The sequence below is a fragment of the Oncorhynchus gorbuscha genome, linkage group LG13, assembly GCF_021184085.1.
Source record: "Oncorhynchus gorbuscha isolate QuinsamMale2020 ecotype Even-year linkage group LG13, OgorEven_v1.0, whole genome shotgun sequence".
Taxonomy (NCBI): Eukaryota; Metazoa; Chordata; class Actinopteri; order Salmoniformes; family Salmonidae; genus Oncorhynchus; species Oncorhynchus gorbuscha.
Genome location: NC_060185.1, coordinates 66,158,030 through 66,177,410, shown reverse-complemented (window position 1 = coordinate 66,177,410; position 19,381 = coordinate 66,158,030). Strand labels below are relative to the sequence as shown.

The following is a 19,381-nucleotide window of genomic DNA, read 5'->3' as shown; positions in this document are numbered from 1 at the left end:
TTGGTCGTTTTTGTCATTAGTCCGCTGTTGATGTGGTCCCAAAATGCTGCATCATCATGTTGATGCGGCCGGTGACAATGTGGTTCTTGAAAGTCCAATATCTTGAAAACCTGACTTGCTGACATGGAAAACATTTTGGGATGGTATCAACAGCGGACAAATGAATAAAAAATAAAAAAGTAAAAATATGATCGACTGGTAACATCAGCATTTCGCTGCACCCGCTATAACACCAACTAAACTGTGTATGCGACCAATACACTTTGATTTGATTAAGCTGGATGCTTTTGGGAGACATAAAGTGATAAGCCCTCTAAGCTATGGTGTGTCTATGTCTGTTTGTGTTGGTATAGCGGACTGGGTGGAGTGACACGGCTTGTTTTGATACTACTCAAACAATGTTTATGATAGTATTTCTATGAATGGGTCTCTCTGAGTGTGGTTGTGAGTGCAGTATCTGAGGTTATGTCGTCAGCTGTGTTTGTGAGGTTGTTATGTAATGGTTATGAGCTAGCTAAGGCGCTTGTGAGGTGGTTGTTGTTTTTCCACGGCCTCTGGGCCTTCCTGTGTGACAGTAACGTGAGGTAAACCCCAGTAAATATGTCTTAGTCCTCCTTCCTCCCATCTAATTCCTCATTACCTCACAGTAGGCTGTCTCAGGGGAGATTTAGAACGCCCCCAGGGCTGTGGTGTGTTTGGCTATGTTTTAATGAGTGTGTGTTAACCCATGCGGTGAGTGTGTTGGACCACAGAGGTTCACTGCGGGAAGCAGGTAGCCCTGCAGCCAGGTGTGCGACCGTTGAGCACATGGGTCATGCAGGGACACACTCTCTGGGGTCTTCTGAATATGTGTGTGTGTGTGTGTGGTTTCACAGCCCGTTCGTTACACTGGCTTACGTAGGTCCACTGTTTCTCTGTCCTGTTCTATATAGAAAGACTCCATCCAGAAGAAAAACGCACTGACTTAAGTCTACCCACCAATCAAGCCCTATGACAGTGTTCGATACAGATGAGTTAGTCTCAGATCTTATCCACACTAACAATCTTTGTTAAACGTTTAGAGAGGACCAAAAGAGGTGCGAGTCGGAGACACACTTGTGTGCTCTGTTGATTGTTGATTTGATATTAGTGCATTTGTCTGGGGACTCGGGGGTTTTGCTCATCCTTTCAGCTTCTCTCAGCGTAACTGAACGCCCAGCCTCGTCAATCTACCCTCTCTACTTGTCTACCTGACTGTCTGTGTCTTCACCTTAGTCAACCCTTGTCTTTAAACAAACTCGTAAAATCACAGTTTGCTCCCAACACTGTTCAAACAAGGCCTAGGAAAAGACAGAGTGGACCTGAGGGAAATCTGTCAGCCATGTTCACCAGCCCCCATCAGTGGAAGGAAGAAGTACTGCAGGATGGATGTTGAAGGAGAGAGAGGATCTACATTTTCATGTGTGTAGTTGTTTTACAATCGTTGATATTTTAGTTATTATCAAATGTTTGCTTGTTATTCAATCTCGCAGGCTGATTCCCCTCTTTGGAGGGGACGAACTACATGTTCAAGCTCAGCTTTGAACTGCATTACAATAGCCAATGTTATCAATAGCCAATGTTATCAATAGCCAATGTTATCAATAGCCAATGTTTTCAATAGCTAATATTATCAATAGCCAATGTTATCAATAGCTAATATTATCCAAAAAAGAGTCTTCCCGAACATCAATACCACGATACTACGACCAAAATAAATGTTCTGTTATCTTCTTTTAGTTCATTCATATCATTAACATTCCTTGTAACAAGAGACGTAAAGTTTTCCCTGTAAAGCCTTTCTAATGATATTCTGTAGTCTGACAGAGCCAGCCACGCTGTGTAAGCAACTATAGGCATGAATTAGTGGTGTTGAATTGAGTCTGTTTGCAATATGTGTGATTTCTCCTCTGGCATTGTGTCTTCTACGACAGTGTTTACTGATAATTGAGTAATTAGGTGTAAAAGATAGCACTTCCATGGCTCAGTACAGCTAATCTTACCTGCCCGGGATCCACTGCAGATCAGGTTTCATCACCTCATGAGGTTAAACACTGCAGTTTAGCAGCAGCACCTCAACGCTTCCCTAAATGTGTGTGTGTGTGTGTGTGTGTGTGTGTGTGTGTGTGTGTGTGTGTGTGTGTGTGTGTGTGTGTGTGTGTGTGTGTGTGTGTGTGTGTGTGTGTGTGTGTGTGTGTGTGTGTGTGTGTGTTAGCTGCTTTAAAAATGCTTAACTGTCCTGATGCTATTCACTAAACAGGCCTCAGAGATGAAGCAATCAGCAACAAGAAAGTGTTTACAACTCATTTTCCCCTGAGAAAAGATGATTGTTTGGCTTCACAATTGAAAAAAAAAAGTTAGACGATAATTTGACATTTCTTTTGTGAGTTTCAAAATCGCACCCTGAAAGGAAAGTTGTCGGGCACACTTCATATAGCTAGCAGCCTCACCCGCGTTGGTATTCCAAAGACAAACAACAATGCGTGCTCTTGGCCACAGACAGAGAAAGTGGTAATTCTTTTTTAGTTACAGCGGCCATTGAGGTTGTGAAAGTAGTTCAACATAATGTGCATGTCATTACGGAGTAAAGAGACTTTTGTAAGTCACTCTACTCCCCTTCCTGCTTTCGTTAGGCTCTCAGTTGAAGGGCTATGCACACGCACGCACGCACGCACGCACGCACGCACGCACGCACGCACGCACGCACGCACACACACACACACACACACACACACACACACACACACACACACACACACACACACACACACACACACACACACACACACACACACACACACACACACACACACACATTTACCAAACAGCACACACACATTTACCAAACAGATCAGGCTCAGTCACACCTCTGGCATGGGAAGCCATTTAAGCACCATTACAGCACCATTAAAGCACCATTACAGCAAACACACAGAGTTATATGCTGCAGCGTCCCTGCACTCCACTAGCCTACTTTCTCTTCCTCTTTTTTTGCTTTCTTCACCAAATACCAAAGTCTACCTGGGCCTCCAACCAGAAGTGGATTCGGTTACTGATGCATTTCCATTTGATTGTCCCAAAAGGGGACTCAAAGAAGTAAGCGGTATGACTACGGGGGATGATATTTATGTAACACCCACAGTAATCCCACAGGACTTCCATTCCAAGCCACACCCAGGAGTATTGGTAACAGGAGAACACCTTTCACAGGGTCAGATTGGAAGAGGTGGGAAAAACAGGAAGGCAGAAAGGTGCACACAGATTAGTTTCACCTATCCACACCTGCTATCCTCCTTATGTGTGTCTCTCTCTCTCTCTCTCTCTCTAATCCATCTTTTCTTTCTCACTTTCTCTCTAAAGTTAGGGCTGCTGCATATCTGAGGAATTTTAATATTCGTATCTGCTGTTAATTTGTGGTGTTTTTCTCTCCCCCCCCCCCTCCCATCGTGTTTGCCTAAGAGTTGGCTCCTCTCAAAGGGGACAGTAATATCCACTGATGTAATGAGTGAGATAGGGATCTTTTGTGCACAGCGTTATAAATTGTCACCGTAATGTGAGTGAGTGGGGAGAGCGGGAGAGAGGGGAGGGAGAGAGGGGTGGAGGGAGGGGTGGATAAAGCAGTACGGCTGGAATCCACAGTGTTGTGAGAGCCCATACCTTTCAGCTTCATTAAACCAATTTCACGCCGAGGTGAGCTACGAGAGGAAGCTCCGAGTCTCAGCGGCAGCAACAATGGCGCATTGAAGGGATGAGGCGAAAGTAAATTAGGTACCACTTCACAGACGGCAAATTAAAATCTGAAAGTTGGATAGGAAAAGTTGAGGGGAGATGATTATGTCTTTATTGTGCCCCCCAATCTGAGAAAAACCCTCCTTCCTTTTACCAACAGTCTTTTGCCCCCCACCTCCCCAACCCAATCCTCAGTGAAAAAATGATCTATTTCTTGTCTGATAATTGGTTTTGAAGATGCCCCCACTCAAAGCCTTAGTAAATCTCAAACAGCAAGCTGCGTGTGGACCTCCTTTCAGACACATCATTTGCTTGAGCTTATCAGTAACATTTCATATCCAGGAAAATCCTATCAATTGAACTTTAATGTGCTGCTGTTTTCTGTGCAATCATTGACCTCCCGTGGCCATTGAGCTGTTCTATTGGGCAGGGGGCTGGCTGTTTCTCCGTTAGCCCCCTCAGGGTGCAGGTTTTAGCCGACAGACACAGCCCTCTCTGCTTATGGAGTTAGTTTTACTATTTACCATGGCGTTACATGGAAATCCATATTTGTTTGTGTCAGATGTTGATTTGTACAAAGTATATCTCTTAAATTCCATTGACTCTAATCTGATATGTAAAGTTCTACGTTTTGACAGTGTTTTTCAGAAGTGTGGAGAGAGAGGCGCGTCAGAAACATGAAACCTATGATAGCAGAGTGGAAGAAGAGAACAAGTCGTTAGCACTTTGAAACCAGACACCGGGAGGTATCAGATCCATTGGGTGGCTAAGGATCATGGGTATAGTGTGTGTGTGTGTGTGTGTGTGTGTGTGTGTGTGTGTGTGTGTGTGTGTGTGTGTGTGTGTGTGTGTGTGTGTGTGTGTGTGTGTGTGTGTGTGTGTGTGTGTGTGTGTGTGTCAGCGTGTGTGCCTTCATGCATGCCGTGTGTGAATGAGTGTGTGTGTGAATGCGTGTGTGTGTGTGTGTGTGTGTATGGGGAGGTGGATGCTGACAGGGTCTCTCTCTCTTTTTCTCTCTCTCTCTGGTTGACTGGGTCACTCGGGGGCCCCGGACCCCACACAATGTCCTGGCAGCAGTGTGGGCTTTACTGGGCCTCTACAGAGCAGCGCCGAGCTGCTAGCTTTACGAGAGACAGACGGATGGATCCCTTCACCTCGCGCCATAAAGCCACCAGTCGGGGATAAAAGAGGGCAGGTGCGAGGGGAAGCATTGAGAGCTCACCTGCACCCAGCAGGGAACAGCCTCTATCCAGCCAACCCAAGAGGGCCTCTACATTCAGCCTCCTCTCACTAACACCACTAATAGGGAATAGGGGCACTGTCAAATAAGAGGAGAATCCTTCCTTGTTTTGGATGGCCTGGGATCCTTATTAGCTGTTAGTGCTAGAACACAGCTATACTGGAGAAGAGTTCAGTGCAGTTAACACGGATGTTGACAGTGCAGGGCAGAGCAGGCTGCAACAGGTTGCTGCTAAAAGCTGTAATTACAGTGTGATCTGGAGACTCTAGTTACTGGGAGAGTGATGTGGTGTGGTGGGATCCTTGTGAAAAGTGCCAATTGTGAATGTATTTTTAAGAGGCACTTGTTGGAAGGAGAACATGGTTAGGTAACAGGTTGATCAGGAGTCTGACAGGGAATGGGACATACAGACAGACTAACTGACAGAGGGTCAGGATTGGAGACAGGAGGCAGGCAAGGTGGCAGATGGGCTAAGCGACAGACAGAGACAGGTAGGCATGGAGTCATGGAGCCAGGCAGTCAGGGAGGCAAGCTGTCGGCAAGGGCAGACCCACCCTGGGTAGCTTCTGCCTTCCCTGTTGGAGTGACAGATGTGTGGTGAATCTTTAGCTCTCCTCACAGCTCCACACTCCCCAGTGTCACCGCATCTGTCCCCTCCTCAGTCCCCCTTGGCTCAGCCCCCTCCTGTGTAAATGCAGGACAACAAAAATGAGCTCAGTGGACTTATTGATTAGTCCAGCCTGCACTGGCTAGCTTCATTTAATGACCTCTGGGACTCATTATTGACAAGGCTTTGTCTTTGTGATTTGTTCAAAATTTCACTGGGCATATGGGAACCCTGTGTCTCACTCAGTAGGACAATTTAAACAGAACATCTGTAGCCTAGCGGATCAATGCAAAAATGTGCATGTGCAGAACTATGAGCATATTTGAATATGTTGACATGGATCAAGCAGATAAACAAACATTTGGACAATGATAAGTGGGTCATGTTTGTGGGACAACAACAACAGAAAAGAAGAGGTCAGCGTATGCTCTCAACCGAACACAACGTCCTGTCTCATTGTCTGCCTTAAACCCCACTGTAAAAAAACATATACTGCCTCGGCCATAGTAGATGGTAAGTAGCATTTTATCCTCATCAGTCTAATCTTCTCAGACGCCTCAATGTTAAAGGGTCTGGACTCGCCGTCCCCCATCCCCTGTCCCTCTCTCCCGCTCAGCCTGGCCCTGGCGAGAGATGGTTTATTTAAATTGAAAATTAGCAAAACAAAACAAGGGCAAGAGGATCCCTGAATGGGGCCCCTTTCTCTGGGAGCTCCTGTGCCGTTGAATAATGCATATGGGAGAAAGTAAACAGCAGCCTCGGGCTCCGTCCAAGGAACAATGGGCCGCACACAGTCCAACCACGGCGCCTGATTTTATTACGGGCCCTGTCAGTCCCCTCCTCCCTCCCTCCAGTACCTCCTCTAGCCTGGGAATCGCAGAACGCAGGCCAGGCAGCAGCTGCTGACCGCTCCGCACTGGCCCAACACACTCCGCGACCTGCAGGATAACTCCACACACACTCCCTCCCAGCCAGCACACACCACCACTGCATACCTCCACTGTCACAGCCTGCATGCCTGCCTACCACCACTACAGTGCATACATATACTCAGTCACTCCAGGTAGCAACTGGTTGGCCACATCCAGATGGTGTCTTGTGAGGAAATGTTTGAATTTGCTGAATGTTTCGAAACATATGGAATGTATGTTTTTGTTCTTGTCATGAATGACTGACTGACTCATTTAGCCTGAGGAAAATATCAGACTTTACCAACTCCAACCCCTATTTCTGAGATCTTGGCTTGGACAGTGCCGGGTCACATTGGCCACTTGTGAACTTTTCTCTCCACTAGAACATTCTGTCTGTGTGTGTTCTCTCTCTCTCCGATCAGGCTGGCATTGAGATTCCGGTCTTGCTTCTGGCTTCAGCCTGGGCCGGTTGCCATGCCGACAGGCAAGTTGGCTAGCAGGATGAGTAGTGATGTGATGTGGCTGTGGCTTTAAAGTCCCAACAAAGACTGTATTACAACCCAATCTTTGCATAACACACTATTGTTGTCATGTGCTACTGATATTAATCCTCTTCCTGCTGCAGGAGACGTGTGTGTCTCTCTGTGGAAAGGTTGTGTGTGTATGTACGTGAACGTGTGTGTATGGCTGGACACCAGAAGTCACACTAAAGATTATCTACAGTCACAACGACTGAAGATACATACTGAATAAAATAAAGGATTTTGCAATGATTTTGATAGTGAAGTTAATGTTTTAGTCAGTTTGTTGACATTGCTCTCTCTCTCTCTCTCTCTCTCTCTCTCTCTCTCTCTCTCTCTCTCTCTCTCTCTCTCTCTCTCTCTCTCTCTCTCCTCAACAATGTTCATCAACAAGGTTCATGAAACCTCCATACTCCCCACCTCACCTAAGCAAACATCCCTGGGCCCTAGGCCTGAGACGAGTCTATAGCAGCCTGGCCTTATAGACTAGTCCCTGAGTGTGAAGGGACATAAAGAGAGGTGGAGGGGGGTCCCTGTAGCAGGAGCGCATGACACCGGGCGGCTGCAGGATGTTTGAGTTGGTTGTGTTTGAGTTGGTTTAACAACATCCTCTGACAGTGAGGAGGGGACAGACACAGGCATGATCCAGGTCTTCACCTCTAGTCCATTGTTCCCCTTATCTCATCTACTGCTATCTGGGGAGGGGATGGAATGAGGGGGGGGGATATTGGAACATGGCCACTGATAGATAATGAAGAAACACCACTTTTGTGTTTAGTGTGGACACACACACACGCACACATACACACACACACACACAGACATACACTGCAGCAGCCAGTAGTGAACACGGTGGTATGGGTCAGTGGTCAGCTAAGCTAGGATTGTGCTGAGTCAGTCAGTCGTTAGATGTTCCACTACTTTACACATCAAAAACAACATGGAGCCATGACTTGGCAAATATCCCAGCCTTGGCAGAGAACCTGAGATTTCAATGAAACACAGGATTTATCCATCTGAAAACCAAACGAAATATGATTCCTGTCAGTGTCATCTATGTCAAGCAGTAAGCGTGTGTTATTTTGTTGTGTGCAGGAGCTCTTAAATGGATTGTAGTGATGGAGCTCCCTGTCTCAGGCTGATGAGGCGTAAACTCAGGTGTATAACACAGGATGTCTTGTCTTGTGTTTCGCTGGCCCCGTCCTGGCGGTCAGGAGAGAAGTGATCCATGGGGGTTATCAGCCTGCAATCCCCACCCCACTCCAGACTCTGGTGCGTGGGTTGGGAAGAGGGGCCTGCACCCCTGCGATACATCACTGTCGCTGTGGGATTCCACATCTATCAAATAAAGTTAGTTATTTGCCTGTGTGGCTCAGGTGACGGTGGGGGAGGGGACAGAGGGGTTGGGGGTAGTGGGGTGGAAGCCCAGGGGTGACAGAGTAACCCTGACCCTGCAGTGGTGGGGTGGGGGAACCAGAGAGTTAGCCAGCCCAGCGGAGGGAGGGGGAGGGAGGCCTCGGCCCCATAGCCTGGCCCCCGCCTGGTCCCTCTGTCCTGGAGGCAGACTGAGACTGTGGGAATGTTTCCTCTCTAACAGGGCCAGCTGGTCCCAGGGGAGCAGTTCCCCTTCCAGGAGCGACAGCAGCAGCTCTCCCACCCTCCTCACCTCAACACAGCATCACAGGCCTGGAAGAACCAGTTCAATCACCATCTAGATCACAATCACCATTGACCTCGGGTCATTCTTGAATTGAAGAGGCATTTCATTTTTCTAGAATAAAAAATATATATATTTGGTTACTTCTTCCCATTCCAAATGAACTAATGACAGCTTAATTACTTTAAATAGTCTTTATCATTATGATAATATCAGTGCCACCAGTAGGTGTAGTAACACCAATGACAGTAACACCAATGATAAATTGGTAATTGAGGAGTTTCTTAAATGGAGGCCACATATGCTCAAATCTAAGGTCATTAATCCTTTAAAGGTCATTTACAAAAGTTGTGATTAATCATTTTGCTCACAATTTAATTTCCCTTCATTTGAATTGGGTTACACCAATTACACTTTTTACTTAGAGACACCAAATTATCAATGGACTCCTCAAATGTATGACATACTAAAAGGGTGTAAAAAGCTAATAATTTTCTTTAAAGAGCCAATAACAGTTTGCCACTGCAGGGAATGCTCAAGGTCCTTGTATATATTTATAATGACTGATGTTCAAGGTGGTAACACCAATGACATAAAACGTAGTGATACAGAACATATTATATTTGTAAAAAAAAAAAAAAAAAAAAGGTATTTTAATAGCCTTTGTTTTTATTGATCTATACAATATATTAAATATATTAAATACTTTGTTTACTTTGTAGCAATACAAATAATAGATAGCTAACTTTAAATCTCCAAAACATGTCATTACAAATCACCAAGTACTTTAAACAATGCATACACATACAGGACTTGATAAACAGTCCAGTATAAACTAAACGACAACTATTTGTAATTTTAAAGTGTTTTTCATGGTCTCAATAGTGAGGGACACAAATGCCACCGTAAGTCAAGAATGACCCCTACAGCACAAGGATGGGATAGGGTTACAGGTATTTGTCTGTTGGTATGACTTGTAACTCATGTATTCATGTGTACCCACACATACACACACTCACTATAGTACTGTTGTGGTTGATGACAATACATTCATCAGGAGTGTCTTTGTTCTTGTTTCGGATCAAATATCTCTGGTTCCCACCAATGAGAAACTCAAAAAGATGAGACAATGAACGTAATGCATTTTGTTATTGTTGTTGTGAGAAACCCCAACTCATCTCCTCCTCTAAAGGGGAAGTCTCACTCTTGTGCCACTGGTGTCGATCTCCCCTCACAGAGACGAGAGACGGACATGGCATCACTCAGTTCCCCCTCGGGCTGGACAACAGGTCTTATGTAAAGGAGCAGAGTGGTAGTTTTTCTGAGTGTGCGTGTGTGTTCACATGTGTGTGTGTCTGCATACATGGTGGGGTAAGAGGTTTGTAAGCTGATCAGGCTGTGTAATGATGTGCTGTGGTCATCAACTGTGTCTCATTTCAGAGAGAGAGAGAGAGAGAGAGAGAACTCCTGTCTTACTTCTCTGTTGGAAATATTTCACATATGAATCACCTACCGCCCCCACATGTATTATCCACATCAGGATAGATGGAATAATTCATTACATTCTAAAGCCATTAAACATAGACAGAACAGTTATGCATTTTAATTATCATCATCCTTTTAAACAAAATTCACATTTTTAATTGATTTAGTTTCCATTACTTAAGTGTAGGAATAGTTTTCTTTAAAAAATACTTCCAGGTTTTGAACATTTCTGTCACATAAGACGTATGATGTGTATTGAAACCCCACTCCCATAACTCATTGGGGTGACAGTGCCAAACAGAGCCGATGACACCACGGCTTGATAAGCAGGATATACGGTTACACCTGCCGATATGTAGATAAGATTACATTTAAGACAGAGGGATGAGTGGTGGAGGTGTAGGAGGTGGGTAAGAATGGGGGGATGGGGCCACTCAGTGATGCATGAAGAACAACATCCAGGCTAGGGTAAGGTTGGGGTTGGGGCCGGGCGGATGGCCAAGGGGTCACGGGGTTGTGTTTACCTGTGGTAGGTATTTCCTCTGGGAGCTGATAAGACCGACGGAGGGGAAGTTCTGCGTTCCAGGTGAGTGCAGAGGGTCCTGCAAAATGACACCAAACACCACCAACCCCCAACCTATACCTATACCTACCTCTCAGACTCCACCCCTACACACACCCACACACAGATCCCGCCACTCCTCGACATTCTGACGCACACCTCACGCTCTGGCACGTTCGCTCACTCACCAAGACACATTAAACACACATGCCGGGCATGGTTTCTCGCAGTCATTCACACCCTCACTGACACACATAGGCCACTCATGTTTAGTCAGCCATGTTATACTCTGTCATACTGTAGCAATGGTGAAAAGGCAATGCAATGGGATTGCATCTTTATAAGATATCCCATACAATTCACAGTATCACATAAAGGTAGGATAGCTTATATAGGTACAATCCACCGTTGCTACATTCATTTTGGACTCATAAAGTAATTATATACTGTATACCCATTGATTCTTGAAGAATAGAACTTATTAAGGCCCAATGAGCTAGTTCAACTGTTGTACCCCATCAGAACCCAAAATAGAAGCTTGTTTTACTCCAATGTTTGTAATGAAAGAAAATGTAAACAAACACTGTATAGTCTAAAAACATGGTTAAAACTATAATTTTGATACCACAGATGGTCAGTCCTTGTATCAATAACTTTGTCTATGAATTTGAGAGTGGTTACATTTCTCCAGCCCCGCCCCTCGGCTTTTACCAAAACAGTGGTGGGGTGGACACTTTGTTATTGTTTCGACTGCGGATTGGCCTTTTTAAACTGCACGAGAAAGCTTCAACAATTCACAGTCTGACCTGTCGATTGAATAAAACACATAGACATAAATGATGAATTCTTCCAACCTGCAGGAGTGTCATAGGATTAGGCAGCTGTGATACGGAGTCCCTCTTAGTTTGTTTGTTATGATTCTGTCTTCCCCTTCCTCACCTGGCCCAGCTCTGAGGCCCTCCCCCCAGGGTGCTGAGAGGAGTCAATGAGCTAGAACATGTTAACAAGGGAAGCCTAGACCAATGTACTGACAGTCATACAGAAAGGGCAGGGAGGAGGAAAGGGCCACTATGACAAAGCATCGTGCAAGAAATTATGCAAGAAATGATAGGGCTGCCCTTTTAGAAGTTGAATGGTAATCAAATGGTCCATTAAATGTTGTGTACCTGTCCTTTGTTGTTGATGGAAACCACAAAGGGGTGGCGCCCTGGTGTTTGTTTTTGCAGAGCTTGGTGACAGGACTGGAAGCTCAGGTTCCCATAATAAACCATTCTACCTGACTATGACTAAACTTGACTACATTTAATTTCCTTGTTGTACCTCATATACTAGAATAGAGAACATGAGCTGGCGCACACCCAGATTTTTTTTTGTGTGGAGGTGCTGACTAACGGCGAATAAACTCTTAACTATAAAAATAAACAGAGTCGCACACCCCATATACAGTATAAACTCCCAGTAATGTATTGGGTAAATCACCAATGTTTCGGCATCACTGTTCCTTCTTAAGGAGTTTATATTTGGAGTGTGTGACTGTCTTTATTTATTTTAAAAAACAAAAATAAAAAATCATAGTACTTCATATACTACATACAGCAAATTGGCCAATGTTGATATTTTTCAGTGTAACATTTCCTGTGTTGATTCTGGAGTTACATTCACTCTAGTGGTGTATAAGAACCCACAGGTTTGGTGTTAATAACAGAGTTATCGTTTTACACAGTCCCATCAAAACCACACCCATTATTAGCATATTTCGCAGCATGCAGCTGCAGGTAGATTGTTTTAGGTTGTTTTTAATATCTGTGCGTGTACATTGATTGATTAATTAATCTCACAATACACAAAGATAAATAACATTTCAAAAATAATTCAACGAATTCAATCAGTTAGTTACATTTATTGCACCCGAAATGGTTGTTCTGGTTTAAATGGTTTAGGTAGTGGATTTTATGACGTCTCCTAACCCTGACAGTCATTCTGAATGCAGGTTGTGGGTAAATAAAACAATCCAACTTTTGGATATCCTAACTCTGGCTGGATTCCAATAGGAATTACACATCACTTTGCAAGCCAGCCTAATGTTATTTGCAGGCCCGATGTGGCCTGTAAACCAAGAGTTTCCTAACACCACTGGGTTAGGGTTAAACTACGCCATCAACTAGGTCAATAAGTAAGACCTTATTATATATGTCATGTATTGTAATATCATTTCATTTGAATGATAACCTTTACCCAGGAACTAATTTGGTGAATGCCACAGGTATTTAAAAGGAAAAAATTCAACAACCACATCTCTGTCTATAAATTACTCAAAAAGAAAGAAGGCCCCCTGAGAAATATGCAAATGAGGCTTTATACCATACAGTTTTAAAACAACACCCAAAAATGATTTACTGTAACATTACAGGTGTTCATTTCTTACACTAAGAAAGTGTAGCAGCATCAGCACTAAGTGAAGTGAGTCCAGTTTACTCTAAATCAAGTGTTATGTTTTACACTGTATTACTCTACAATAGAGCTATGCAAACACCACAATCAAGTTCCTTTGAACACTTTAAGAGTAAAATGGGGAACGCTGCGACAAAGTTACATCTAAAACACTTTCAAAAGTGTTCATTTTACACCCGTACAGTGGGACTCATATATTCACTGAAAATAGTCTACATTTGACACTTTCAGAGTTGAATGTAAACCATTGACTTTGCTATGCACCATCATTATAATACATCGTCCAAAGCAATATGTTTTCAACTTAGATTTAAAATGTTACGATCTTGAGAATGATATTAAAGTAGGCCCACACTCATGCAATGTGAAATGTTCTGTAAAAAAAAAAAACTTTATTTCTGGATTTTGGAGGCATCGTGTGGGTTTATACGCTGGTGTGCCTGTGTGTTACTGTGTGTGTCAGAGTAGCGTGACTGTTTTCTGCTAAGGAGATGAAAGTAGTGTATGAGGTAGGTGTGTAGTGGCACCCCCCACTCCTCTCCCCTCCACTCCTCCACTCCTCCTCTCATCCTCCTGCGCTGCAGAAAGCCTCATTACTCTTAAGGAGCTGCTGAGGTAGCACACGGCTGCCATTGTAGCCAACCCAAACACGGGGCCCTATCCAATCCCTCTCCATCCTCCAGGCCCCCCACTTCAGCTCAGCCCCCGGACCAAATCCCATTTTCAGGCTCCACAGCTGCCCCTGTTCCCCTAGACCAGTTAGCCATGCCATTCTATGCGGCCCTTCAGGGTCGGGCAGGGAGGAAACAGGCCCGTTTTGTTGCTTCGCTGTCTCTGATATGACTCCAGAAATGGAAATGAAGCCATGGATCTTCATTAGGAGAGGCAGGTGTCCACATGAAGCGGGCCCAGGTGAAGAAGGAGCAAGGAGGGCTGTGAAGGAAGGAGGCATGGGTGGGGGGTGTGTGTGTACGTGGATGGGGGGGGTCCTTAGACCACCAGGCTGTCCCCCATACCCCTCCATCCCCCCCCACACTGGGTCTCCGTAATGTACGTAATGCACCACCGCCTCTCTACCACCCCACCGCCCCCACCCAGCACTTAATTGCCCATGTAATGAGCTGCAGTGAATGGGATTACTTGTGTGGAAGCACTTGAGGAGCCTGTGCATTGGGGCACCTCCTGCAGGCCCTTAATCTCCAGGGTATACATTGAGGAGGAGGATGCTGTGTGTGTGTGTGTGTGTGTGTAGATGGATGGATCACAGGGCTAAAAGCTTACCTCCTCCTATGCATCTGGCCTGTTTGCCTTGGTCTGCCTCTCCTCTCCTCCCCCCTGAGCCTTTGTTTCCTAATTATTCACCTAGAGAGACGGCCTTCGTTTGAAACCTGTGGAGGCGGATGATGAGGCTCGTTGCTGACCCACGAATCACACAGAAGCATCCTAGAGCCTGAGAAGCCCCATTGTGATGGGACACCTGTTCTTTTACCATCTCTACCCTGTTGTCTTGATCAAATCTTATTACCAACAGGAAATATATCACATTTTATTTGTGTGGACCACTGTTGGTGATATCAACGTTCCAGAGTTTCATTTACCTCATTGTGTACATATATAAATATAAATAAATGTGGTCTATGAATGGAGTCTTTTTTCAATTTTAAGACTTGACTGGAATTAATGCTTGCTAGCAGTTGAATGGAGAAACTTTTTAAATGTGCTTTTGTCCAGATGGATGTCTTTGTGGAGGTGTGGTGCTGTTTGTGTGTGGGTCCCATTAACAATGATTCCATCCTGCAAATGATGTGAGTAAATTATTGTAAATCCCTACTCTCCTCTTCTCCGTCATCCCTCCTCTCCATGGAGTCCCGGCCAACTCCACTTCTCACGCTGTTTGGTGGTAAAATATTAGCCCCCTCAGTCCCGGTGTGGGGCGGCTGACAAATAGAGGGCCGTTGTCCCCCTTCTCTCTCAGGGCTTGGGGTTAATGATTGTTGTTCTGGGAGGTTAGAGCCTGGTGATAGGCCCTTTCTCCTGCACCCCAACAGATGTTGCTGGGATTTTAATGTGGTTATCAAATCAGAGTGCCCTCTGAGCCCTGGGAGTCCATTGTGTGCTGGTCGCATTCCGGGGCCCTGCCGTGGCAACAGGGCATCCTAGGGGCCAAGCGGGGCTCCCGCTGAGTCTTCCAGCAGCCTTCAGCTCTGACAGGTCAGGGCAGCCCCTCTCCCACACCATGCCAGCTCCTCTACCCCCCTCTACCCCTCTGTGTCATAAAGAGCCCCACACATCCACCCTCTCCTCTCCCACACTAGCCCCTCTGTCACGGTAGTGATGAGTCTTTCTCACAAACAGCCCCACTCACTCACATTACCCCACCCACTGACACCCACAGCCCCTTCACGCACATACGCCCATTCCCAAAATCTATCACCCCCTCGCAAACACATTACTACTACAATGCTACACCACTACCCAAACTTATACAGATTTTTTCCCCTCACAGCTTCACACTCCCCCATTCCCATAGTGTGCCAGTCACATAATAATTAAACAATCACTCAGTACAATACCCAACCTCACATCTATTAAGGCTATCCTAAAAGTGGAGATACTATACAAGTATACTATACAAAGTCTGAATACAATATACTATAATCTTGGGGGAACAAACCTCCAGGCCTCTCCTGTTAGAGGACCTCTCCTCTACCTGATGCTGCTGTTGTTAATGTGAGATTTCCTTCTCCAGGGCCTATCATCTCTTAAGGAAGTGTCCCGTTACAACATTGAATAGCAGATTTGGGGCAAGTGGGAGCTTACACTGCCGCTACAGCTAAAAAAGGTCTGTATGCCCTCGGCACCTAGCCATGTAATAAAGTCTCCTGGGCTTTTTGCATAATGAAACAGACCTTTACCCAACACTCTATGTCAACAATGAGCACACTCTGTTGCCAGTATATGACAGTTCATTTGAAATTGTAAACAGCTTCAGTGTTCCGAGGTGTCACAGATACCTCACTGTGATGAATAGAGGCATGGCACCCATCTCACAGGCGATACTGGGGCCCTGGAGGGCGACCTGGGCTTTCAATCTCCTGCACTGCATCTACAGTATCAATGCCAGCAGCTGTGGGATTGTTTGTACACAGATGCGGGGATGCTTGATGATAATTGCCTCGCAGCTGCACTCCGGGCCTGGAGTCGGCTGGGTTTTTTCACACAGGCTCAGGCTCGTATTGTGTTTGGAGGCGTCCTTGCTCACGAGCAGGAATGTTGGAAACTGCCGTAATTAAAGTATTCTGTAACCCAATTAAGGGCCCTGCCCTTCAGCACCACAGTCTCAACCCCAGTCACAGTCCTACCTAGCCCCAGCAATAGTGACTCGATCCTGGGAGAGCTTTTAACCCTCTCTGTCGCCTCTAGTTTCACAGGAACTCTCTTAGACTAGGGACTAAAGTGTTTAACTGGACTGGTTAGACTGAGAAAGGGAGAATTTGGGGGATTGAATGTGAAGGTGTAAGGGGTTTGAGGTGGAGAGAGAGAGAGGAGGACAGTGAAGTGGAATAAATGGGAATGGATGCTCTTTGGTGCAGGGCTGTGAACCAGGCTTCTATTCTGAGGTGACGGAGACACTCATTAGACCTATGATTTATTTGTCACCGAGTGCTATCGCCTCACAGTGCACAGAAGATGGATGGCTGACTATTACTTTGGTGAAAACCTCATATGCCCTCATCATTGAAAGGAAAAGAACAGTTTTGCAGTGTAAAATTGCATCAACAATTTCAAACACCCAAATATAGATTGAGTTTCTGAATTTGATATTATTGAGGAAAAATAATTTGGAGTTATACATATAGCCACATTTCTAAATCTATTTCCAAAAGTTAAAATGGCCTTGTTGACATTCTCAATAGTATGACTAATTTGTTTGGCAAAGAAATATACATTTGTTTGGTTATTTATGGGAATGGGAAACACAACTCATATCTTTTGTCCACCCAAAGACTTGGGCCGGTTGCTGGGCAGTGTATCTGAGCACCAGGAACAATGAAAGGCTACAATAGATGTGCTCAATTAACTGTAGAACACTGCCATCAATTAAGACATCAATTACTAAATTGATTGATGAGGCCAAATGATCCGATTCATTTTATCCATCCAGCGTAAAAATTGGAAGCACCAATATGGGGAAATTAGTTGATGAATGTATTTAAGTATATGGAAATCTTTTGAGCCCAGCGAATGGTAATGCATACTGCTCTCTCTCTCTCCTTTGATTTTCTCAGCTCACAGTTCTGTAGGAAATTAGTTCTTGATAAAAACAACTCACAAATAATTTTCTAGCTCTCACACACACAGTCAGTTCCATAAGTGTTGCATTTTTAGGTGGTATTTCTTGAATTACACTATGATTTTCAAAAAACTATTCTTCATTATATTATACAAAAGTGTTCCTGCACACAGCTGTTTGAGAAGGTTTGAATCCTAGGCAACCTGCATACACATTGTTTGAAGTACAATAGACCAACATAGCTACTGTAGTAGGTCAAAGCTGTGTGCTGGAAAACCTTGGTAGAGCATGAGTGGAGTAGGCATTGTGATGCTCATGTGAATTTCCTTTCTTTTTTGGCTTTAAACCAATGCCTACTTCTCACATAAAACATATTTTTTTGCTTCTAATTTCCATGGTTTTTACATCAGAAGGTGATTATCTGTTTAAGGCGCATTATACAGTATTTCCACATACAAAGACAGATTTTTTTGGAGCAACCAAAAGTCTGTCATTGGCAGTGTTTTTGTAACCTTTAATTCGGCCTCTACCAAAAGGTTTGGGCCTTAATGGCACAGGTGGTATGCTTGCATAACTGCAAGGGTTGCTGGTTTAAACTCTGGTCTGCTGGCTGTTGCCCTCTAATAGCTCAAATCAGTTTTGAACTAACTATTAAAGTATGTAAATCATTTATCATGGATAGTCAAAAGGCATTGTCTGTAGTTTTCAATAGGTGAATAGCTCAATTGATTGCAACAGTCTTACATTGTCAAATATGATTAAATTCCCACTGAAAGCAATGTAAAAGAAAACAGTTTAAAGACATTGATTTTGAAGGTCGTGTAGACGAAACAAAGATACCCCCATGTACAGTAGAGCTGCGTCTTTCTTGTGCCTTTTACAGCTTGTTACTAGTCTAAATCATTGCAGAGTTATGCATCCTATACATTCATATAATACCATTTTTTTGGGGGGGGGGGGGTATCCCCTCCACCCACTCTAGCAAGCATGGATTTGCACACAGTGTCTAGGTTACCTAGCTAATGAAAAAAAAACATTCACTGGTTTATCAAATCGGAAACAGCTCACTAATAACAATCAACCCATTTTTTTTTCATGTCAAGACAATTCTCTGTATGTATTTATTGATTAACCTCCGCTTGACTCCAGTAGCCTTGGTTTGTTCTCAACCACTTCTTATGCTTGGTGCAGGTGGTCAGCTGTGTTATTGAGTTGCTGAGCAACCAAGTTGCTGGGCGCGGTTTTTAGATAGAACCCTGCCCTGAGATTCGGCTGAAAAATATGTTAGCAGTATCAGAAATGCTAAAGTAACAAACACATCGCTGTTTCTTTCATCATGGGGGTTACTTACAATCAAGTTGATTTGCGAAGTTTCATCGACATTGGCGTCATATTAGCTTAGACGTGATGGTAGGAAGATTGTCATTTAACATTGAGCTTCAACCTTAGCCTACTATAGTCACGCGTGTAATTTAACTGAAAAAGTAGCAGCTCAAATTTTCCTCTGCATTCATGTTACTCAGTTCTGTAACAATGGTCAGAACAACGTAGAAAAGAAGTCTTGAGCAGCAGCTTGGACTAAGGCTTGTGTTTTATTCGTTCCATGTTGTTAGTGTGTAGAGGGATAATTGAACCGGTCTGCCACTATAGGATCTTTTTATACTCGCCATAATTCCGTCTGTATTCAGGCATTATCATGGTGTCAGGGACGGGACAATAGCACAATAAGGTCAATATAATGAAACTTAAAAACAATATGGTGTCATTCCTTTCATAAAACAGTGAGACACTCCCAATTCTCTTGTCTTATTTCAGAGTCGGTGATATATGGAGTGTCTTTCAAAACGTAATTATTAACAGTAACTCTTGCTAACATGCTATTAGTGAAGGCGATGTTTGCAGAATT

At 44.3% G+C, this 19,381-nt stretch overlaps 1 long non-coding RNA gene across 1 annotated transcript in view; it reads left to right on the top strand.

Annotated features, from left to right (window-relative positions):
* LOC123993353 overlaps positions 1–4,504 on the top strand; it is an 80,482-nt gene extending 75,978 nt beyond the window's left edge. Inside the window, exon 3 of the long non-coding RNA XR_006831440.1 lies at positions 4,386–4,504. This is a non-coding gene — a long non-coding RNA (uncharacterized LOC123993353). The remainder of the gene's footprint in view (positions 1–4,385) is intronic.
* Positions 4,505–19,381: the final 14,877 nt, after the last annotated feature.